This window comes from Euprymna scolopes, chromosome 23 (genome assembly GCF_053919585.1).
Source record: "Euprymna scolopes isolate OS-2025 chromosome 23, ASM5391958v1, whole genome shotgun sequence".
Lineage (NCBI taxonomy): Eukaryota > Metazoa > Mollusca > Cephalopoda > Sepiida > Sepiolidae > Euprymna > Euprymna scolopes.
The window spans coordinates 25,050,753-25,077,157 of NC_136504.1; positions in this window are offsets into that span (position 1 = coordinate 25,050,753).

Sequence of the window (26,405 nt, forward strand, 5' to 3'; positions counted from 1 at the left end):
GGCGTCACTCGGAATTGGATAAGATAGGTGGAACATATATGCTATGAGAATACCCGGAATTGATTGATGTGTTTGTAATGAAATAATCAGCCCAGGCAATATATCAAAGTTATTATTTAAGTAAGGGGGAGCAACAAAGTGAGTTAAAGTTATGAAAATTATTGTCGAAATTAGTAACATATCCAAGAATTATGGAAAATGATGAAATGTGAGTGACTTGATTGGTGTGTTTGCAATGAAATAATCAGACCAGACAATATATCAAATCTCTTATTAGGAGGGAGCATAATGTAGGTTTTTAATTATAAAAAATGATTGTCGAAACAAGTAACATATCAAAGAATTATGAAAAATGACGGAATGTGAGTTAATTGATTTTTTTTACACAGTGATCACCACTTATCAAGGCCCGGAAGCCACTCAGGGATAAGGGTTATTGCAAGTACATTACGTTAGTGTGGAGATTTGATGAAGTGTTTACTTAAGGGGCGGTTCATTAGGAATTTGTTAACGTTGGACTTGAACACATCCAAGTTGTAGTCAGGTGGGAAGCAGGCAGACGGAACAGAGTTCCACAGGCGTGCAGTTCTAAGAAAGAAGCTTTGTTCATGGAATCCACGTTTTGATTTAGACACAGATAAAGAGTGGGGGAAAGTTTTCACAGTGGATTCAGCTAGACGGGTGAAAGATTGGCGAGGGGGGACGAGAGATTGGAGTTCAGACGAGCACCTGCCATGGAAATAACGATAAAACAAGGATAGGCTCGCAATGTCTCTTCTGTGGGAGAGAGGTTGCAGGGTAGACAAAAGGGCATCCCCCACTAAGCCATGAAGTCTATTTTGTACTCTGTCAAGGCAGGATAGGCTGTTTTAGCAGCTCCTGCCCAGATATGGCAACAGTATTCCATCCTTGGACGTACTAAATCGATAGTTGCGCTTTTTATGAACTAATCAGCCCAGATTGGTGTATTTGAAATGAAATAATCAGCTCATATAATATATAAAAGTTATTATTTTAGCAGTGGGTGATTAATAATGTGGGTTAAACATATAAAAAGTGATTGTCGAAATTAGTAACATATCCGAGAATTATGAAAAATGATGACATGTAAATAAATTGATAGTTGTGCTTTTTATGAAATAATCAGCCCAGACAATATACCAAAGTTATTTTTAATAAGAGAGGGCGATGAGGATGGTTTAAATGATAAGAAATTATTGTCGAAATTAGTAAGATATCCAAGAATAACGAAAAATGATGAAATGTGAGTTAACTGAATGGTGTGTTTATAATAAAATAATCAGCAAAGACAATGTATCAATGTGATTACTAAAGTAAATGGGACGATAAGGAGAGCTTAAATTATGAAATATTATTGTCGAAATTAGTAACATATCCAAGAATTACGAAAATGATAAAATGTTAGCTAATTGATTGGTGTCCTTGTAATTAAATAATCAGCTCAGACAATAAATCAAAGTAAATTATTTTAGTAAGAGAGGACAATAGAGATGGTTTTAATAACAAAAAATGGTCGAAATCAGTAACATATCCAAGAATTACGAAAAATGATGAAAAATGAGTTAATTAATTAGTGTTTTTATAATAAAATAACCAGTCCAGACAATATATCAGAGTTATTACGTTAGTAAGAGAGGGCGATAAGGATGGTTTAAACCATAAAAAAATGATGGTGGAAATTAGTAAAATATTTAAGAATTATGAAAAATGATAATATGTGATCTAATGCATTAGTGTGTTTGCAATGAAATAATCTGACCGGAAAATAGATATAAGTTATTTTGGTAAGGAGGCGATGACGTCGGTTTAAATGATAAAAAAATGATTGTCGAAATTAGTAATATGTTCAAGAAATATGAAAGATGATTAAATATGAGTTAATTGATTGGTGTGTTATAATGAAAAAATCAGCCCAAACAATATACCAAAGTTATTATTTTAGTAAGGGGGAGCTATAAGGTGTGTTTAACTTATGGAAAATTATTGTCGAATTTAGTAACATATCCAAGAATTATGAAAAAAATGATGGTGTGTTTGTAATGAAATAATCAGCCTAGACAATAAATCAAAGTTATTATTTAGTAAAGGAGGAGGTGGGAAAATGTGGGTTAAAAGTATGAAAAATGATTGTCGAAATAAGTAAGACATACAAGAATTATGAAAAATGATGAAATATTATTTCATGCATTAATGTGTTTGTAATGAAATAATCTGACCAGACAATATATCAAAGTTATTATTTTATTAAGGAGAGTGCGATAATGTGGGTACAAATTATGAAAATTATTATCCAAATTAGTATCATACCTAAGAATTATGAAAAATGATGAAATGAATGTTAATTGATTGGTGTGTTTCTAATGAAATAAACATCCCAGCAAATATATAAAAGTTATTATTTTAGTAAGGTTGGGCGATAATGTTGCTTAGAAACATAAAAAAATATTGTCGAAATTAGTAACATATCCAAGAATAATGAAAATAATGAAATGTGAGTTAATTGATGTGGGTTTTTGTAATGAAATAATCAGCCTAAACAATATATCAAAGTTATTATTTTAGTAAGGGGGAGGGGCAATAATGTGGGTTAAAATATGGAAAATTATTGTGGAACATAGTAACATATTCAATAATTATGAAAAATGATGAAATGTGAGTTATGTATAGTTGTGTTTTTTTTTTTCATGAAATAATCAGCCCATACAATACATCAAATTTATTATTTTAGTAAGGGGAGGGGCAATAATGTGGGTTAAAATTATGGAAAATTATTGTGGAACATAGTAACGTAACATATTCAATAATTATGAAAAATGATGAAATGTGAGTTAATTTATAGTTGTTGTTTTTTTTTTCATGAAATAATCAGCCCATACAATACATCAAATTTATTATTTTAGTAAAGGGAGGGGCAATATTGTGGGTTAAAATTATGGAAAATTATTGTGGAACATAGTAACGTAACATATTCAATAATTATGAAAAATGATGAAATGTGAGTTAATTTATAGTTGTTGTTTTTTTTTCATGAAATAATCAGCCCATACAATACATCAAATTTATTATTTTAGTAAAGGGAGGGGCAATATTGTGGGTTAAAATTATGGAAAATTATTGTGGAACATAGTAACATATTCAATAATTATGAAAAATTATGAAATGTGAGTTAATTGATCGGTGTGTTTGTAATGAAATAATCAGTCCAGGAAATATATCAAAGTTATTATTTTAGCAATGGGGCGATACAGTTTTAATAAAAGGGTTAGAAAAAATATGAGTGTGCCTTCAATCATGCTGAACAGAACGTCCACATAATGCCCAGCAACAATATATTACATATGAAGAATGCCGCTGTGGAATTTCCACAGGTTCCGCTAGTTATTATTATTATTATTATTATTATTATTATTATTATTATTATTATTATTATTATTATTATTATTACAGGTCTATTTGCGCATATGGTAAGAATGTTCGCTTAGGCCAGGGAACCATGGTTCGATCTTCAATCGAGTCATATAGAAGCCTTTAATCATGTCATCTGATGCCTCTTTGCAGCATTCTAAGTTCAGGATAAAGCGTAAGTGGCGTAGTCTTGAAGAAGGAATGGCACCGTTCTCTACACTTCAGTGTAATAGCTAACGAAAAGAGAGTCTTTGAGTGGCACCACCGCTGTTTTTACTTTTTATAATAGTTATTTAGGAGCGCTTTTGAAAGTGAAACAAAATTGGTATCAATTTTGGTATGACCTTATCCTAAATCTGGTTGAGGGCTTTGGCTGTGTACAGTGACTACTTGTGATTGTTTCTAATTTCATATTGACACTAATTTTTTATACCAATCTGGATCCCCTAAGAAGATTAGATTTCTTACTGATGTAGGAAGAATAAATATATCTACCGATATACCTGAGAAATTGAGTTTTTCTCGCTCTGACATTGATATTAAAAGCCTACTTTTTCTATTGGTATTTACTTGTTTCCCCACGAATGCAAAATGTGACACAATTATACAGAATGGAGAGACTATGCATAAATAGAATTATATATATAAAGAAAACTTTTTGATAGGTTTTAATGGAAGAAAACTTTTTCATAGGTTTTAACCTGCAAAAATAGTTGCTAAGAGCTCAAAATTGAAAACAAAACAGTTGGCCCTGTGCAGGAGTAGTCGATTAAACCTGTTTGCATGCACAAGTCTACATTAATGAGTTAAACAGCGTCATTTTTTAATTACATCTATGTGTATGGCTTAGAGGCTAAGAAATTAGGCTGGAGAGTTCTATGTTTTGGATTCGACTCTAACTGACGGCACCCAACTCATATTTTTTAACTTTTGAAATCACTACTATATATTAGGTACAATATAATAAACAATAGAGAATTGGCTCTATAAATATAAACACGTAATCTGCATGAATTAAAATATCATATTTAAGCGTAGCTTACGACCGGACAACGCCGGGCAACGCCGGGCAACGCCGGGCAACGCCGGGCGGCCTGCTAATAATACATTATTTTCGCTTCAGAATGAGGAGGTAATAGTTATAAGAATACTATGATGACGAACGAACATATACTACACTATCGTTAATTGAGTGGGTAATGCTTGTGTGGATAGTTTAATGACCAGAAAACAAATACTATACTATTCCTCAAAGGAGGAGATGATACCAGGGAGGATAGTCTAATAATAACAGTATAAATACTAAACTACTACCTCAATAAAGCAATTAAAGTCAGTACAATAGTGGAATAACAGAATTACTAGTCAGGTTTCGTCTTGGGGCAGACAGATACAAAATCTCCAGATACAAAATAAAAACAAACATGCGTGCTGTTTCAATATATATTTTCTTAACTTTTAGTTGATGTATTTTAAAATGCAACAGTGTATGCCTTCCACTGGTAGGCGTACAACTCCATCTTTTTAATTTAAATAAATTTAAACTGGAAATTAAGTTAGTATTCCGAATCCAATGTAAATCATATTTTAAAAATGGGAACTTACTTCACACACACACATGAACACATACTCAAACACATACACCATATGTATAACCTATATGCTTACAATGCTTGAAGCAAATTCCTCTTCCTCGCTATGCTCACCACCACGGGTGACAGGGCGGATTGATCGTTATGTAAGTCGAATGAAATTTGTATGACGAAGAAATATGAGCCGATAAATCAAATAAGATTCGACAAGTTGATGAATTTCAACTAAAAATTAAAAAATAATAATAATAAAATAAATTTTCTTCGTAGATTTCTATTTAATCTGCGCGTTCATGATCCCAGTAACAGTTAACAATGACAGACTAACGGTTAATACTATCTCACACTTAAGCCTGACAGACCATTTAAAATGCTATTTGAACTTAAGCATAGAAAACCAACAAACATCCTATTTAAAATTTAAGCATCAGACATCAAACAAAATGTTATTTCAGATTTAAGCAGAAAAGACCAAAATAAATGATATTTCAAACTTAAGCATGAGATATCAACAATAATGCTATTTCAAACGTAAAGATGCCAAACCAACAAAAATACTTCTTTAAACTTAAGCCTGGAAAACCAACGAAAATGCTATTTCAAACTTAAACATGCCAGACCAATTAAGATTCTGTTTCAAACTTAAGCATGAGAAAGTAATGAATATGATATTTCAAACCTAAACAGGACAAACCAAGGAAAATATAATTACAAACTTAAGCATGAAATACTAAAGAAAATCCTATTTCAAATTTAAGCAAGGCAAACTAATGAGTAATGCTATTTCAAAGCATTTTAGACCAAGGAAAATCCTATTTCAAACTTAAGCATTTCAGACCAAGGCGAATAATATTTCTAACTTAACCAAGACAGAACAACTAAAATGCTATTTCAAACTTAAGTATGAAAGAACAACAAAAATGCTATTTCAAGCAAGGCAGCTGCACGAAAATATTTTCTAATTTAAGCATGGCAGACCAACGAAAATGTTATCACTAGGGCTGGGACAACAGCATATTCTTTTCATTGTTTTGACTTTCGAGTGTGTATCCGTTGATATCTTATATGCTTTTATATGGAGTGATGTGGTTCTCGGTTTATTAACTGTGTCTAACTGTGACGGATATATACTCGAGAGCTAAAATAATGAAAAGAATAGTCTGTTGTGATAGCCGTAATTATAAACTAAAGTAGTATAGACCAACGGAAAATGATTTTTTCAAATTTAACCTAAGCAGACCAAAGAAAACGGTATCTCAAACTTAAGCAAGACAGACCAACGATAATGCTATTTCAAACTTTAACATAGGGGACGAACGAAAATACTATTTTAAGCTTAAGCGAGACAGACCACCGAAAATGCTATCTGAAAATTAATCAAGACAGACCAACGAAAACGCTATTTTTATATAGAAGCGTAGCAGACCAATGAAAATGCTAAATTCGAACTTATTATAACAGACCAGTAAAAACATTATTTCAACCTTAAGCATGACAGACAAACGAAAATGCTATTTCAAATTTAAGCAACACTAACTACAAGACATTTTTTCAAATTTTAAAGTTGCAGACTAGTGACGATGCTATTTCAAAATAAACATGGCAGACCATCATAAAAGGTATTTCAAACTTTAGCTTTGTACGGCCAATAGAAGTGATATTTCTAACTTAAGCATGGCAGATCAACAAAAATGCTATTACAAACTTAAGCGTTACAGAACAACTGATCAGGGAATAGAGTATCTCATAGAAAAATTGGAATACAAAAAAAAGCATGCCGTTTGTCGATTAAAATACCATTTTACATGTATTTACCGACCAAACAACTTATAGAGATGCGTGGACGCATGTAGAAAAAGTAAAGAATATTACGACTTTTTGAAATTCTTGAAATTCCAGTGTCCTGACCGATATGAATTCTTGTGTGATAAATATAAATTTGTTTTGAAATTGATTCCGTTACCGATCTACGTCGACACGTGTTTTTATACAGGCACGCACACATACGCATACACATACATATAAACATACGCATACACATACACATAAACAGCGGTTTATGTGTATACATACATTGTTAAATATACATTTGTATATATATTAATATATCCAGGCAGTAACATACGTACACTTTTATAATTCTCTACCTATCTATCTATCTATCTATCTCTTCCTTTCTTTCTCTATCTATCTGTATTATATTAAAGCTGAGTTAATCGACGCTTATATTCTTAAGGCTTTTTTTCTTTTGCATTTAATCACACAATATGCATGCTAAAATATTCATTAGTTTGGGGATTGAGTTATGATTGAAGAAAAGTTCCATTTTAATTTTTTTCTAATTAGCCGTAATTTTCAGTTAACTTATAAAATTATGTCTCTTACTAATTGTCTATCTCTGCCGTTATGTTTTAGTCACTCATTTTTGTACGTCGTCTATGGCGCTCTTTTTCTCATACTCTCTCTCTCTCTCTCTCTCTATATATATATATATATATATATATATATATATATATATATATATATAACGTCGAATATAATAGAGAAAAAAATTGAGTTAGGAATAGTTTATTTTAATAAAAAGGGAATATCACGACAACCGGTAATAATATTTAATCCGTTGGAGTGGAATAGAGAGGAAGGGAGAAAAACAGAGAGTGGTATAGAGAGCAGAAGAGGCTAATTTTGAGTTTAGTTTTTTGATTTCTCTTACTTTTACCATATTTAGCAGTCTTTTTCTGCTTCAGAAATATTTAACACGAGCTCAAAATGTTGGATATTGTGAGTCTCCGGCAGCGACAGATTGCGAAAGGGGGCAAGTGAAACAAGCATAAACTGCGATATGTTCAATGTTATTAAACACTGAACATATCTCGATAACAGACGAATGTTGTTAGAAGATAAATATTTAATACAATAAGATATTTACAGGATATTTATAATAATAATAAACGATTTGGGATTTTAGTTCAGAAACTAGAATAATATTTATTGAAGAAAAACAATAAGATTGACCTGTTACGTGTCATTTTAACTAACAATCCATGAGATTATTATTAAGGCTATGACAACAGCATATTCTTTTCATTGTTTTGACACTCGAGTATATATCCGACACAGTTAGACACAGTTAATCAACCGAGGACCACATCACTCGCATAATAAGATATCAAGGGATACACACCCGAGAGCCAAACAATGAAAAGAATATGCTGCTGTCATAGCCCTAGTTATTATATATTCACGACAAACAGACGACTTAGTCAGTCAGAGTTGGTCAACGAACGGGGTTCAGTCGAGACTAGCGTTATTGGCTTGGAAGAGATTCGTTCAGTGAACACAACTAGAAGATGTAGGAACTAAATTATAAACGCTTGCAAACTCCGAGAGAAGTGTAAATAAATTTATATGCGATTATAACCTTTGTCTGGCGCTTCCTTCGGAGAAAAGTAATCTCAGTTACAAGACTTTAAAGAAAAGACCAACTGCCAGAAAATAGCGACTATGAAACAAGGTATGTGTTTTGTCTCTGCGCCACGCAGACAAGAATAGTAATTAAATGTGTAACACACGAACCCACACAGGAGACAAAAAAGAGTATTATATTATACACACATTAAGATAGACACTAGACGATACGACCCCCGTAACATACAGAAATTGGATATATACGTACACGTATATACGTCAACACATTAGACGACACGATCTGATAAACAACATACACGTTATGTATATATATATATATATATATATATATATATATATATATATATATATACACAAACACACATGCACACACACACACATATATATATATGTATGTATGTATGTATGTATGTATGTATATATATATATATTGCTATGCTACAAAAGCGGTTCATATTTTCTTGTCTAGCTATATTTCTTCATTTATCGATCTATCAGGTCATCCCACGAATGTTTACCTTTGTTTTTAAATTGAACGAAACTTTAAAATATTGTGTAATTTATTACATTTTTATGTTTAGATGCATTTTAACTGATTACAGCTTTTTTTACAGAACGATAAAATTTAAACTTGCTTGATTACAACTCTACGAACACGGAAATGCCTAAGAATCATTTGAGGTATCTAATGCTTTATGAGTTCAAGAAAGGAAACTCGGCATCCGAAGCGGCTAGAAATATTCATTCAGTTTATGGAAAAGAAGGTGTGAATGAAAGAACTTGCAGAAGAAGGTTCGCGAAATTCAGAAGTGGAGATTTCACTCTTGAAGATGAAGATCGAACCGGACGTCCAGTTAACTTTGATGATAAGTTTCTTGAAGCAGCTCTTGCAAAAAATCCGGCTTTATGAGTTGGGGAATTGGTTCAAACCGCACAACTGTTCATCGTCATCTTCAATAACTGTGAAAAGTTCCAAAACTTGAAAAATGGGTTCCTCATGAATTGTCTGAAAACAATCTCAAATCTCGAGTCGACATCTGCTCTTCTCTCTGTTCTTGCCAACTTGTTTCACTTTTTTGCATAGACTTGTGACTAGTGACGAAAAATGGATTTTTTAATATCAAAATGTTCAGCCGAAATGAGAACTTCATGGTAATAACTTTTTTCAATATGGTGGGATTGCCAAGGAATAATCCATTTTGAATTGTTACCATCTAATGCAACAATTAATGCTCAAATCTACTGTCGGCAATTAGAGCGTTTGAACCTAGCTTGGAGGGAAAAATACCTGCTCTAGTGAATTGAAAAGGGGTGATATTTAATCAGGACAATGCACGGCCCTACACAGCAAGAATTACCTCACAAAAGATCGAAGAAGTTGGTTGGAGAAAATTCCTCATCCACCCTATTCTCTTAGCTTACATAATAATTTGGAAGGAACAGATGTTGAAATTGACATTTGTGAGTTCTTCGAATCAAAGTCAAAAGGTTTTTGCGGAGATGGAATTAATAAGCTTGTTAATGGATGGAAGGAACTCATAGATAGTCAGGGAAAGTATATTAATGATTAAATCTTTAATAAAATTTAACATCTGATCACTTCTTTTCTTTATTCATAAATTCGGACAGAACTTATGGGATGACCTGATATTTATTTATCTCTCTTTATCAATCTCTATCCGTTACTCTTTGCCTTTAGGAGAAATATGACTAACATTGAAGAAAGGGTAAACATGAACAAAGAAAAACTTAGACAAGAAAAAAAATAAGGAAAACTGAAACAATTAAGATACAAATTTTTTTTTAAAACAGTGACGATTTGTTTTTACAAAACGTTAACGGGAGAATAATAATAGACCAACTAGGTACGATTAGAAAAAAAAGTACTTTAGGGGCAATTTAAAGGAAAAACGACAAGACCATAACAGATGTTATAATTGTTGAAAAATATAAAAGAATATATCAAGCAAACTGAAGAAATCAACACAAACTAAAATCAATGAAGAAAAATAAGTACAAAAAGGGAAACATTAAAAAGCGCTAAAGAATATAGCATATCTATCTATATATCTATTTATCTGGTCGGGCTCTTTGCCCGGACCGATGTGACCCGTTCTCTCCAGATTTTTCTGTCTTCTATCAGCTGCTACAGATATTCAATATCACACTTGGTGGCATCTGCAATTTTCTGGGTGTACGTGGATCTAGGATTTTCTATGCACGTGCTACCGTAGCGTGTAGTCCATAGCAATACATTTCTTACCAGTGCTTGCTCCTCTGGAAAATCGTATACGTCGCTCTCTAGTGGTAGTAGATATGGCAGGTAGGTTGCCATAAAGGTGCTGCTTCGTGGGATGTTCTTGCCTTGATATATTTAACAATGTTCGTAGCATACGATATACGTTCCGTTTAGCTTTCTTCCCAATCTTTTGGTGAGTGTCCAGGTTGTAGCGCCGTAAGTAAGGACAGACTCCATCACTGCTCTTAAGAACTGCATTTTCAGTTTTTCAGTTAGCCTTGAAGTCCATACTGACCGCAGCTTTTTCAATGCCATGCTTTACAACCCGAACTCAAAATGTTGAATACGTGCATAGGGGTTTGAAAATCACGCTTTTACATGAAAGGCTAACGCAAAACTAGAGGAAACATATAAAGGAAACATTCATACACCAATAGATGGCAAAATGTGTAACTACTTTAATACAAAAAAGAAAAAGAAAAATTCCAAGCAACTGCAAGTTAATAATTTATCTACCAGGATAATTAAGAAAACAAATCTACAATTGTAAACTACTCCCCAAAATACAGAAAAAAAAATACATACAGCGCCTCGCCTTCCCATATGGTAACCTAGATGGTACTGGCCAGGTTTAACATTGCTTAACTAATGTGATCTCTTGAGAAAAATGAAAAATGGGCATCTAACATCAAGAAAAATTTAGTAGTTAGAATCAAATATAGATTTTTCCGCTGCAATCTTACCAATGAGACACTTTAAGAAATAGACTAACTTCACTTTATTATTTAAGAAAAAAATTATTTGGAGATTAAAATATTAATATGAGTTGTGTTTACATTATGGAAGGTGTAGGGCTAAAGTTATGCCAGAAAGGGTGTTATACTAAATCTGTTCCTTTCAGCTGCCAGAATTTATCTTGTTTCAAACTTCTACAAACCTTTAAATGATTGAATGATATTGCAACACAGCAAATACTAAAAGAATAGAAACTTCTTGGATTACACCATTCAAATCAATTGCTTTTCGAAGGCTTGGGTGATTTTATTTTAATAAAAGTAGAGACAGAAAACAGGTGATCCTTGTCAATATATTATAAGATGAGCTCTTAGTTACAAGCCGTGGTTTGTGCCGTATATAAAGAAGACCCTGAGCAGCCACAAGAAAAAGTTACCGGAACGCGATTTTAAAGGATGGTTTCTGAATTTTTTAGATGAGGATTGATTCGTATTATTTTCATTATTCGGACTACGGTTCTCATCTTGATCGTTATCGCACAACATTTTGGCCGATATAAACTCTAGCCCCTTTTCAAATGTACCTTGTCGAACTCGGGAATCTTTCTGTCGAAGTTGGAAATCTGCACAATATTTTTAACGGGACCGTTTATTTAATCCGTGGGAATAGTATGCTCTCATTCTGTCAGCTATGACCTGATAATGTACTAGGTAAAATTCAGTTGCAAGCGAGGCGATTCTGAAGGTTGAAGGTTCAATCCTTAATGCAGGCGATACCAAGAATATAATTGCGAATTACCTACGACTTCTACCCAATCAGTCATGGTTGATTTAACAAGAGTATAGTATCATTCTTTATAATCCCTGCTTCCTTTGTTCCAGCTCGTTCAGCTCGTTGAACTCGTTGGTCTGTTGGTTTTCATTCACTATTTCTATTTTGATAGCTTCTTTTAAAGAAATGTAAGTTTGTGGAACTTTTCCTCCTGTTTTCTGTTTTCCTATAGCCTAATTTTCTTTCTCTTAGATTAGTTGCCATTTTTATAGTCTGAGTTTAGTCTACCCTACTATTTTACCGATAGCTGGAGAGAGAACTGAATTTATATCTTTTTCAGGGGTATACAGGATAAATAAGTAAAAAGGAAAAAACGCAGTACTCTAAAAAAAAATGAAGATTTTCTTATAAAATTTTGAAAGAATGCGAATTGGTTTCTTTTGAATGTTTCTGAAACGAAAGACGGTTGAGTTTTTTCTTAACTGCAATCTTTATTTAGTGCTTGTGGCGCTGGCCGAAATACTGTGTATGTGTTTGCTTAAGTTGTGTATTTTTTGCCACATTATTTTTGTCTTTTTGTTTTTTTGTTTTATTTAGTAGCGTTTTTTCTTTGCCCTTACAAGACTTATGAAGAAAGGCATCTCCGTTATTTGCGTCAGTCATCTTTCGATTTATTTATTTTTTTTTAGTTTCGTATAGAAAATGCCTTCACGTCTTTTGTGGAACGACTTCCATTAAAGACGATGTAAGGAGACTTGTTGTCACTCGGAGTCTAGCAAAGAACACGTGTGTTACCACCCACAGATCATTAGTAATTACTGGTAATGACTCGTACGAAAACCCATAGTGTGTAAATAGAAATGTTAATATCCGGTGCTGGGTATCCGAATCGCTGAAGCGTGTCCGACACAGAAATAGAGGAAACCAGGAACAAAAAACGCAAATAATAAAAACTATTTTTCATGGCGCAACTAAATGGAAGTACGAACGGTGAGTTAGTAAAGAAAAAGAGTAAAGGATGGAGGGAACAATAATAAAAAAAGGGGGGATGAAAAATGATTCACAGGCGATTAGGCTGCTTTATGAAGACGAGCAACTCGACAAATTTAAACCATTTCATTCGGAAATAGAGGTGTATCAGCAATGCAGCAATGGGAGGAAACAGCATTCGCCACAGAAAGGAGCAGAAAGTGCATACATTCATACACGTTATGATATATATATATATATATATATATATATATATATATATATATATATATATATATATATATATATATATATGAAGTGAAAAATGTATCTGTGTGTGTGTCTGTGTACATGTTCCTACACAACAAATACAGACTTATTGAGATTTGGGAAAATCTTTTTTAATCGGTTTTAGGCCAGAAATTTGGCTGTCAAGGGGCAAAAATTCAACGAGTTGACCTTTGAAAACACTGCTAAACCCTCACGCCAATTTTGGGTCTAAACACTTGAACTTTTAGATGTAGGTTACTTGGACATGGATCAAACATTTTAACTTGATTTGAGACCAAAACTATAAATGTTCAGGGGTCAAAATTGGGGTCAAACTTTTAAAAAATTCATCTTAGCCAATTTTTCGTCCAAACATTTGAAATTCTACATTAAGTTTATTTAGACACAGGGAAAGATTTTAATCGGTTTTTGGCCAATTATTTGACCACTAAGGGGTCAAAGTTCAAAAGATTTCACCTTTGCAGTCTCTAGCAAACTATTAAGCCAATTTTGGGTCTGAACATCTGAAATTTTACATAATGGGTATTCAGACATGCAACAAGCTTTTTAATCAGTTTTTGGGCGGAGAGTTGGCTTCTAAGAGGTCAAAGTTGAAAGAGTTGACGTTTGAAGATTCTACCAAACTCCTCCGCCAATATTGGGTCTAAACACTTCAAATTTTAGATGTTGGTTACCTGGATATGAGTCAAATTTCTAATATATATATATATATATATATATATATATATATATATATATATATATATATATATATATATATATATATATATATATATTAGGAGGTATATGTGGTAAAATACAGCGAAATCTGCTCAATAATTAAGTAGAGCTATATATATATATATATATATATATATATATATATATATATATATATATATATATATATGTATGTATATATATATATATATATATATATATATATATATATATTAAGAGGTATATGTGGTAAAAAAACAGGGAAAAGTTCGCAATCCTTAAGTAGATCTACATTTTTTTTATTATTTAAAACGTCGGGTTTGTTTGTTTGTTGGTTTTTTTGTTTTGTTTTGATTTGTTTGTTTTGTTTGTTTTTTTCTTAACTCATTACAAATTGCTGCAATCGACAGGACAATGATATTATATCAGCTTTATTTTAAGAATCTTTATTTCGACTTGAATTATCTGAAGAGATCGGCAGGATAATATTATTGTCCTGTCGATTAAAACAATTTGTAATGATTTTAGAAAGAAATACGAGGTTGAAATAATGAATATATATATGACGATGAATGCCCTAGAAAAATAACTTCTGGTTAATGTTTAGTTTTTAAATATGAAAACGAAAAAATGATTTGTGGCGATTTTAAATGGTATCTCTCTTTTTAATCATAAACTGTATTCATTAATAAGAAAAAATTAATATTAAATGGGGAAGTACACCAGGGCTATAGAGAGGATGATTCTATATGTAGTCGAATGCTCTACAACTAAGCTATTATTATTATTATTATTATTATTATTATTATTATTATTATTATTATTATTATTATTATTATTATTATTATTATTATTATTATCCAGATACATCAGCTTCTTAAGAAGAAGTGATTTACTGAAATTTTTCCGGTGAAACCTAAAATATTCCTCTGTAAAAATTATTCTTGTTTATTTATAAAGGAGAAAGACTATTTTTAAGATCGGATTGTTTTTATTTTCGATGCTTATCGGGCGGTTTCCTGTATAAAACATATCTAAGAATACTGACAGACATATAAATTAGTTTTGTGTGAAATTTGTCCAACCGTTTCGGAACCTATGAGGAAGGAATTAACACACACAAAGTGGCTTTTATATAATTGTATGTATATATATATATATATAATAATTTATAAAATATATATTTTATATATATAAATTACTAACTAGCTCTACCTACGTATTGAGCACTTTTGAAGTAAATACTTAAAGTTTACGCATAAATCTATACTTTCGTATATTAAATTTATGTGAGTAAATGAAGTAGTTATATATATATATATATATATATATATATATATATATATATATATATATATATATATATATATAAAGCTGAACGTCTGTGTGTGTGTGTCTGGTCACGAATAGGCACCTATATGGTTGACTATTATAGAAAACTGATCACATATAATGATAGAAGATGTATCAAGACACAGGAATCGGTATGTTTGATCTTGCATAATGATCATTCATTAAAATTGTGGAGTCTGCGTACGCGCCTGGTCCACAAAGTATGGAAAAAAATTAAAAATTAAAAAAAAAACGTTTGCAAGTGTTTTTGATATAGATGTACATAATAATACTTTGATAAGTATGTTTTCACTTAAATAGGGATTGTATAATAAAATTGTGGGGTCTAAGTTCGCGCGTGGCTTCCATAGAATGGAAATAGGCATAAACTTTAATAAAGACTTTTCATATCTATCTGTGTAAGTATAATTTAATAATTATGTTTCAGTTAGATCCACAGAATATTGTGATAAGTGTTTCACTGTGAACAGGTATGGTATACATATTATGGGATAAATTATGGGGTTTATCTATTTTATTTTTACTTTCATCATATTTTGCTTTGGTTTTGATACACCCAAATTCGAAGCTATCTCTTTATAACCCTTCCTTTTCATAACCTATCATACTTTCATAAATCAGAGTCCATTTTCTGTAGGCTGTTTTTGAACCCAGTCAACGACAGGCACTTTTGCTAGTATATATATATATATATATATATATATATATATATATATATATATATATATATATATATATATATATATATATATATATAAATGTTTTTCCAAATGCATATATGGTTATCTTCTTTTTATTTCTTCTCCATTTGAAATTTATATTTAAAAATAAGACTTCATATGCCTCTCGACGTAATATCTTTTAATTCCATAAATCGGATTTTACTCTCTCTCTCTCTCTCTCTCTCTCTCTCTCTCTCTCTCTCTCTCTCTCTCTCTCTCTCTCTCTCTCTCCAATACATCATTCGACTACACGAATATTTCATAACTTCTTCAATTTTTTTAAAGAGATTCCAAAGGATTTATTAATCACCACATCTGTTACTAATTTTTGAAACTCGCAGGATATTTGCAACTAAAATTATTGGGTACTGTTGCATATTCTTTTTCATTTCTTCTATAAACTTTTATTTTCTTTCAAAAAACTTTTTTTCTTGACGTTTCAAAAATGAGCTAACTATTTATCTATACGTATTTTTTGCTAACATTTTTTCCTCTGAGAAGAGTCTATCGTTGAAACTCCATGGAATAAGGAACCTTTCACCTTTACCTAGTATTCCTTGTTTTCAATTATATATTGTAAATCCAATTCTACAATATCTTGATTTTTATTACTCATTTATTTATATATATATACGTGTATATATATATATATATACATATATATATATATATATATATATATATATATATATATATATATATATATATATATCCTTTCAATAAACTTGGAACAATAGATCCGGTGATTAGGCTGCAATTTAGTAATTATGAAAAGTTCGAAGTCCTTATAACCAGATCTACTCAGACCTAAATTGGAAATACTTGTCAAGGACCGATGTAATGGTTAGATCTGCCATTTGAAAATATCCGGTATAAACATGTCTGCTAAAAATATTAATCTATGAATATATGAAGATATTAAAATTGGAACAAAAAAACTTCTATCATAATAACTGAATTTAAAAACAAGGGGTTTATATCCTGTAACACAAAACAACCATGGAACTGTATTATATTAAACAACCAAGTGTTTATTCTGCAAAACGAATCAACCACATTGATATCCTACAAGAACTGGAAATCTTATGAAACGAAACAATCAACTTATTGTCCGACTAACAGAAAGAATTAAAGTGATATTTCACAAAACTAAGCAAGCAAGATAGAAATTTTGGAAAACGAAACAACAGAAGTGACATCCTGCAAAAAGGAAAAACAAACAAATTGTTATCCAACAAAATGTGAAACTAATGCAATGCTCTGCAAAACGAAACAACGGAAGTGACATCCTGCAAAAGGAAACAACGGAAGTGACATCCTGCAAAAGGAAACAACGGAAGTGACATCCTGCAAAAGGAAACAACCAAATTGTTGTCGTACAAATGTGAAACAACGTAATTCTCTACAAAACGAAGCAACGAAAGTTATATGCTGCAAAACGAAACAACTTGATTGTTATCCTACAAATGTGAAACGAATTTAATGATCTGCAAAACGAAACAATGAAAATAACATCCTGTAAAACGAAACAATTAAATTGCTATTCTACAAAATGTAAAAACAACGTAATAAACTGCACAACAAAACGAAACAGAAAAAGTGACATTTTTCAAAACTAGCTATTAAGTAAATACTTTTGTGAAACAAAGCAACCGAATCGATATCCTGAAAAAAGAAAACAATCAAGTCAAATCAAACCTGCATTTAATTCTAAATTATTCAACCAGTCAATTGTTATACTCCAATAATAATCTAAAAGTTGATACCTCGTCAGTAATAAGCGCACCTGGTGAGTCATATTTACACTTTACTTGGAAATTACTTTCAAGTAATATATAAGCGTATATATAGCGTAATATATATGCGTGATAATTAAATCTAGTTTCATGTTCTGTTAATGTTGTAGCAATGGAAATTTTGTACACGTTTTCTTCTCCTTTCGATATTTGCAAGGTGTGAATGTCGGGTGGATTTGCGGTTTTTCCATTTGCCTTCGATTATGAATTGTCCCCTTTTTAATGCTTTGTTAGACTTTCGATTTATTTTACTTGTATCATCCTGTCACACCCAATCAGAAATGTGTCTTGGTTTATATATATATATATATATATATATATATATATATATATATATATATATATATAAAGAGAGAGAGAGAGAGAGAGAGAGAGATATGGATATATATATTAAAATATATACATATTACAACATATTTTCTTATAGATACATTGATATAAATATGTATGTATATATATACATATACGTATAGATACATATAAATACACATATCCACACGTATACACGCATATATATAGCATATACAGTTACGTAGACATGTATACGTAAATATATACATACATGCACAAATAGCAATGGATATATATATATATATATATATATATATATGTGTGTGTGTGTGTCTATACACATATAAACACAAATATGTACACACCAGACGTATGAATTCATTTTGACACATAATATATACAGACTATTGTGTAAATATATATATACATATATTTATATATATGTGTGTGTGTATACATATGTGTGTGTATATATACGTACCTGTATTTAGCTACATAAAGACCTATACATTGACATAAATACAGATATACTGACATAAATACGTATACATTGACACAAATACAGATTTACAGACAAATATATATATATTTATAAAGACATACAAGCACCCACTTTATATATATGACGAATATATATATATATATATACATACATACATATATATATGTGCGTGTATATATATATATGTGTGTGTGTGTATGTGTGTGGGGGGTGGATACGTCATTTTTTTTAATCTCTGTCTTTTCGTCACCTTGAATTCGTATTTTGATTACGTTGTATTACGCACTTATTTTTGGGTGCGTCTTACCAGTGCACGTTTTTTTGTTTGTTTGTTTTTTTATGTATCTTTTTTTTTTTTTTTTTTTGCTTTTTACAATAATGTCGTAAAAAGGTCTTGCAAAATAAAAGGATCAACGCAAAAGTAAATAAATAAAAGTAAATCTACCAGAAATGCAGGAGAGCGAAAGAAATAGTCGGAAAACAAAATAAAACAAAAAACACACACACACAAGGAGAAAAAAATATAAAATGGACAAAATAAAGGGAAGGGTTAAAGAGCCATATCCCCCTGAACCTCTTTCTCCTTTTCCAGCCACACACACACATGCACACACACACACACACACACGCAAACAAACAAAAAAATCAACAAAAAGACAAACACGCCAATGAAGCAAAGGCGGTGCGCGGGAAACTGCACTGTTTTCAACTAAAGAATGCAAATTACATGTTCGTATCATTATACGGAACGATAAGTAACAGTTATTGTCACTTCAATTGTATTTATGCCAATGTATGAAACCACTTTCTTTTACATCACATTCCTTATCGGATTTCAAACCTTACTTAATCCATGCATATATGTGTGTGTGTGTGTGTGTGTGTGTGTGTGTGTGTGTGTGTGTGTGTGTGTGTGTGTGTGTGTGTGGGTACATATATATATATATATATATATATATATATTGAGTAAAACGATTTCATAATTTTGAATTAAAAATCAGCTTCAAACAAGAAAACAAGCAAAATCCAATCGATTGTACGATCGTTTCAGAAGCGAGGCCCATTTTATTTAAATTGACAATGAATATTGACAATTATTCGACAAAAAGTTTGTCCTTTAATAACAAAGTCTCCTCATCAGCAAAAATAGGAAAGGGGAACATTTAAGTAGTGTGTAAGGAAGATATTCCTTTTATCTCCATTATAAAATCTGTTTCAATTTGAGTAAGTCTATCCTCTGGCACGCTGTTATTTTTTTCATCTAGTTAGAATTTAAAAAAATATAATATAATATAATATATATATATATATATATATAATATAATATATATATATATATATATATATATATATATATATATAGTAAGTTATAAAATGTATATGGCGATTAAGCTACACTGAATATTCCGCGTTTCATCCACTCTAGGATTCTTCAGGCTTATGCCCCTAAGCCTGAAGAATCCTAGAGTGGATGAAACGCCGAATATTCAGTGTAGCTTAATCTCCATATACATTTTATAACTTACTAACTGGCTCTATCTACGTATTGAGCACTTTTGAAGTAAATACTTAAAGTTTACGCATAAATCTATACTTTCGTATATTAATTTTATGTGAGTAAATTAAGTAGTCATATATATATATATATATGTATTCCTGAGTGCTTATTTAAATCCCTTTTAATATCATTCAAACTATTTCAAATAGTACTCAATGAATATACTTTCAATTTGTCTTTACATAAGCAGTAATGTGTTGCTACACACTCATGAGCATGTTTCAGTCTTCTAATATTTAGTAACTTGAGATCTTCAGGCAAACAACGCTTATATTCAAAATTACTGCTTCTGTAAAGAAAAATTAAAAGTATATATATATATATATATATATATATATATATATATATATATATACGCTTGTTTTTCGCACGATCTATGACTTTTTCTTTTATCACATTTGTATTTCAATTATCCTGAAGATGTCCTCTGAGACAAGGACGAAACGTTGATTTTTTAATAATTTCATTCGGTTTTTTCTATTTTTTCTTTAAACATATATATATATATATACATTTGAAGCTGCTATTTTTCAAAGGTAAGGAAAATGATGAAATATAACTAGCTTAATACAAGAATACTCAATACGGTAGTAGAGCAAGTTAAACTTTCAATTTGTCTTTACATAAGCAGTAATGTGTTGCTACAGAGGCATGAGCATGTTTCTGTCTTCTAGTATTTAGTAACTAGAGATCTCTTCAGGCAACAATGCTTATATTCCAAAGTGAAATTCTTAATGAAAAAACAAAATCAACAACAAAAAAGGGGTTTTAGGAAAAAAAGGTGGGGTGAAGTTTAGCTGTGCAAAGAACAAGGTTGATTGTGTGCTGATTTATTTTTTTAAATATGTTGGGGTGAGGGAATGAAGTAAGTAGATTTGGGCGTTGAAAAATTAAGTTTTGGAATCGGGTTTGTATAAAAATGACGATCCATTCATATATATATATATATATGAATAACAATAATAGCTTATACCTCTCAAAAACTGCTAAACAGCGTTTCGAAGTTGTTAATATCGCTAAAAAAAATGCCAGCAACAAATCTTAACTTTATAAGCGATAAAAATCGTGCATTAAAGTGGCGATCGACCGTGGTTGATTGGTAACGTATGAGAATATGGATACTGATGACATGAGTTCGAAAAACACGCGTGTCGATATGTATACTTTTATGCACGTAAAATAATATTTAGTATATATATATATATATATATATATATATATATAATGTATGTACATGAGAAAGAGAGAAAATGAGAGATAGGCATAAATATAGACACGGGTCTACATAAAAATAGACAGAGTAATCATTAATACATAGATCTATATAGTATTTTTTTTCATATATACACTTAAAATATCACTAAGGGTATCTTACGACATTTTAATTTTCAATATATACGTTTAAAATATAACAAATAAATCAGTAGATATATTTTAAATATTGACTTTCAGTGTTAAATAAATAAGTAGAGCTAATTAATAAGATATGAAATGATGTAGCAATTAAGCTACACAAAATTCCACTTCCATAGTAAATCGAAAAGCTCAAATATGACGATTCCCTACTGGGAAAAACTGTGTAGCTTAATTGCTACATACATTTTAATGCTCTCTCTCTCTCTCTCTCTCTCTCTCTCTCTCTCTATATATATATATATATATATATATATATATATATATATATATATATATATATATATATATATATATATATGGATATTTTATGACCGATCTACACAAGGAGACAACTATTATATTTTGGACACAATGTACTCATCAATAAAGAATAGGTTCTAAAATAATAAATTTAAAAATCTGCATAAATTTCAGTATCATATATAAGGGTATTTTACAACCAGGAAACGATATATATATATAAAATCCCCCTCCGTCTCTCCCCCACTGTCTCTTTCTGTTTCTCTTATATATATATATATATATATATATATATATATATATATATATATATATATATATATATATATACCATTTTCATACTAATGCATGCAAATTGTAATCACACAAAGGTCTGGCAAGGATCAGCTTATTCTTAATTATAACTGAACTATGTTGTCAAGTGTGTAAAAATCTGCATAAATTTCAGTATCATATATAAGGGTATTTTACAACCAGGCAACGATATATATATATAAAATCCCCCTCCATCTCTCCCCCACTGTCTCTTTCTGTTTCTCTTATATATATATATATATATATATATATATATACCATTTTCATACTAATGCATGCAAATTGGAATCACACAAAGGTCTGGCAAGGATCAGCTTATTCTTAATTATAACTGAACTATGTTGTCAAGTGTGTAGCAGAAAAGGTCTGTATAAATATAAAGATATATATATATATATATATATATATATTTATTATTTGGGGTAAACAGTTACATATGGTCGCTACAAATAAGTCTCTTTGACTGAAACAGATGGCTATTTGTAGCGACCCTATGTAACTGTTTACCCCAAATAATAAAAAAAAATATTTTGCCCTTTCTATTGAGCACTATTTAACAACCTCGTTGTCTTCATTAGTTCTGACTTTTGGACACCTCAAACATATATATATATATATATATATATATATATATATATATATATATATATATATATATATATATATAAGAGAAACAGAAAGAGACAGTGGGGGAGAGACGGAGGGGGATTTTATTTTACTAGTGAGATAAGATATCCGGCCTTGAATTTGAAAGAAATTTTCCGTTCATTTCTTGTTTGTAAATCTTGCCATAAGTATTTACTTGCGGGTATGATGTACAAACGTGCACGCATATACATATATATATATATATATATATATATATATATATATATATATATATATATATATATATATATATATATATATATATGATGTACAACACGGCTAAAGAGAGACATTTTGTAATGATGATGAGTTGATATTGCAGCAATCGAAGCGAGGAAGCATTGGCAGTTGTTGACAAGCGAAGCGGACAGCACATGAAAGAATTTCACGAATCAACACTGAAAATGACGAACCACAGTTAATCGAACGGACATCGCTTACCGCGCGTCACCGCCGCCGCAACGGAGGAGGGAAGGCGGGACAGATGATGGCGCTGGTGGAAGTGTAAAAAAAAAAAACGACCAGGAAAATACGTGGATGAGAAAGACTAAACAAAAAATTGAAAATAAAAACACTAACATTAAAACAAACGGACGGTGTGAACTTTTTTTTGCTCATACATGCACGACTACATACGCATATATAAAAATACACGCTTTGATGCACAAAAAATCCACATACATATAATGTACATATCTAAATATATATATATATATATATATATATATATATATATATATATATATATATATATGACACAACTTTTGTCTCTATCTATTTATTTGTTTATATATGTATACATATAGAGAGAGAGAGATGAAGTAATAGACGAAGAGTGAATAGTCACATGTTATATGTATATATATATATATATATATATATATATATATATTTGTAGTCATCGACATACAGTTCTGTTTCGTTGTATACCAACTCATCAGTGCCGCTAGGCTAGCACCTATCCCAAGCCAAGGATTGAACCTAGAACTGTCGTGATGACAGTCGGCAGTTCTACCCCTCGACTGCGGAAGCGATGCCTGCAACTAATCTCTCCGAATGTCTATTTAAATAAACATTTGTCCGCCACTTGTAAAGTGCTCATACCGCTTGTTTGTAATCAAACCGCGAGCTTCGCATTTTTCAGCCAAATTAAGTAACGAGTGAGATTATTTACGACAGTGCTCAACCCAAAGAGGGGGGCTTTAAAATATGTTTGTTATATATATATATATATATATATATATATATATATATATATATATATATATGGTGATTAAGCTTCAAGGAATTTTCCGCGTTTCATTCTCGTAAACATTCGTCAGGCTATTCCTTACAATATTATGAGAAATAAGAATTAAACACGGGAAATTCTATGTGGTTAAATGTCCATATATTTTTGCACACCTTACTGCCTTGCTCTACTTATGTATTGAGTACTGTTGATAGATAAGTAAAATTTCATAAAATTTTCATAGCCTTTTGCAACTGTTCGAAATTCTCGTAATCCGATATTCTCTGAATCCGGTAAACGTATGTGAACGGCCAATCAAACCGAAACTTTATAGTGAACTCTGAAGGGAGGGTTCCGTATTCTACGTAAGGTAACTGAAAGAAGGAATGTTAAATGTACGGAAAAAGAAAGTAAACACTGGTGTTACAAAATGTGGCAAATGTAGAAAAGTTTGGGTCGAGGAGAGGGTGTGGAGAAGATAATGCGTGAGTAAATTTCGTGTTACCATTTGTAAATAGGATTTGTTTTAGAAAGTGACTCTCCTAGAAAATTTTTAATGAATTTACGATAATGAATAAACGCAGATGTCATAAATAAAGCTTTTTCCAGAACTGCCCGCCTGTTGAACACCATTCCGCTTGTCTGCTTGGTAGCCTTCAAATCCAATATAAACAAGTTCTTGTTGAGCCATCCCTTTAAATAATCAAAATCTACCCAATTTATACCATTAACGATTACTACACTACTACACTTCCGCCTTACATTCATTAACCTTTATCCTCGAGTAGCTTTTGGGCCTTTGCGTATGGTTACTCCCTTGCTAAATAAAAAATAAATAAAATAAAATAACTGATAATACCCGCAGAACCTAGATTAGGTATTGTCTAGTAGTGTGGCATTTGTGTTTTTATAGCTATAATATTTCATTCTAGGCGGGGAACTCGACGTTGCTCAGGATCGAATGAATACCAATGAAAGTTCCACATTTTGAACACTACTAGTGTCATCGATATCGATAAAATCGCTCATTTTTCAATCAAATAGATTGATTGCCTACTCTAATCGGGACTCACAGTGTAGAACCGCTTCATATGCCTCTCTATAGTGACCTAATACACAATACATTGTAGCTTACATTGCACTGTAAAGAACCTACTGTTTATTTTTGTAAAATTATTTTGATATAATGACTTAAATTAAAGTTTAAAATGCAACAGTCAAGTGTCATGGTTCAGTTGTGCTCTAAGTAGAAACATTCATTTCGAACGTATTCCTGTCTTACCAAAAACCTACAGTTTCTGATTATGCGGTGATAGAACTTTTCAAATACACAAAGGTTGTATAAAGGTGTTAACCTTGGTCAACATCTGACTGTTTCTTCTTTATTCATCCGATAATCGATTTTAGATACTTATCGGAAACATTCCAATACGACACTTATCTAAAAACACTCCCAGGAACAAAAAGTACATTTCTGTAACATTTCTGTAACATTTAAAACAAATCTGTCTAGGGGCTTCAGAGTCCATAAGGAAACAACTCACTCACACACACGCGCGCGCGTGCGCGCGCGCACAGACTGGGACTTTTATATATAAGTAGAGATGTACAAGTCAATCGCTCCAGACAAGATAATTTTGCACTATTTTTTGTTGAAATCGCTCCAAACAAGGCACACGCATATTTGATGTAAACTAAAAATAAACAAATATTACTTCAGAGTCAAAAACTAGCCAACGATAAATGTTAGAGACATAGGTTCTGATCTCGAACGCATCAATTCTTTTCTCTTTGTCAGAAAATATCGCTCATGGAATATGAGGATAAAAGGACAAAAAGAAAGAAACGAGAATTATGCCCCCCCCCAAGTAGAGCGGACATCCAAATTCTATTCATGGTTTCTATACAATATAATATCATTCATTGTGTTTTGTCAAGTGTATCAATAGTTTAAAGATAATGAACAGCTTACCTAACACAGATTGTCGCTATATATACAAGAATAAAAAAGCATTGGAAATGCAAAAGGATATAGGGATGGTATGCCAAAAAGTATACAAACAAGAAAGCTATGAATGGCTAGGCACATAGAAATAGAATTGCATCCAAAGTATAGCCCTATAGCTTTTCTCCAATCTTCATTTCGTGCCATCACTACAGTTGTAAAAAGCACTAGGGCTAT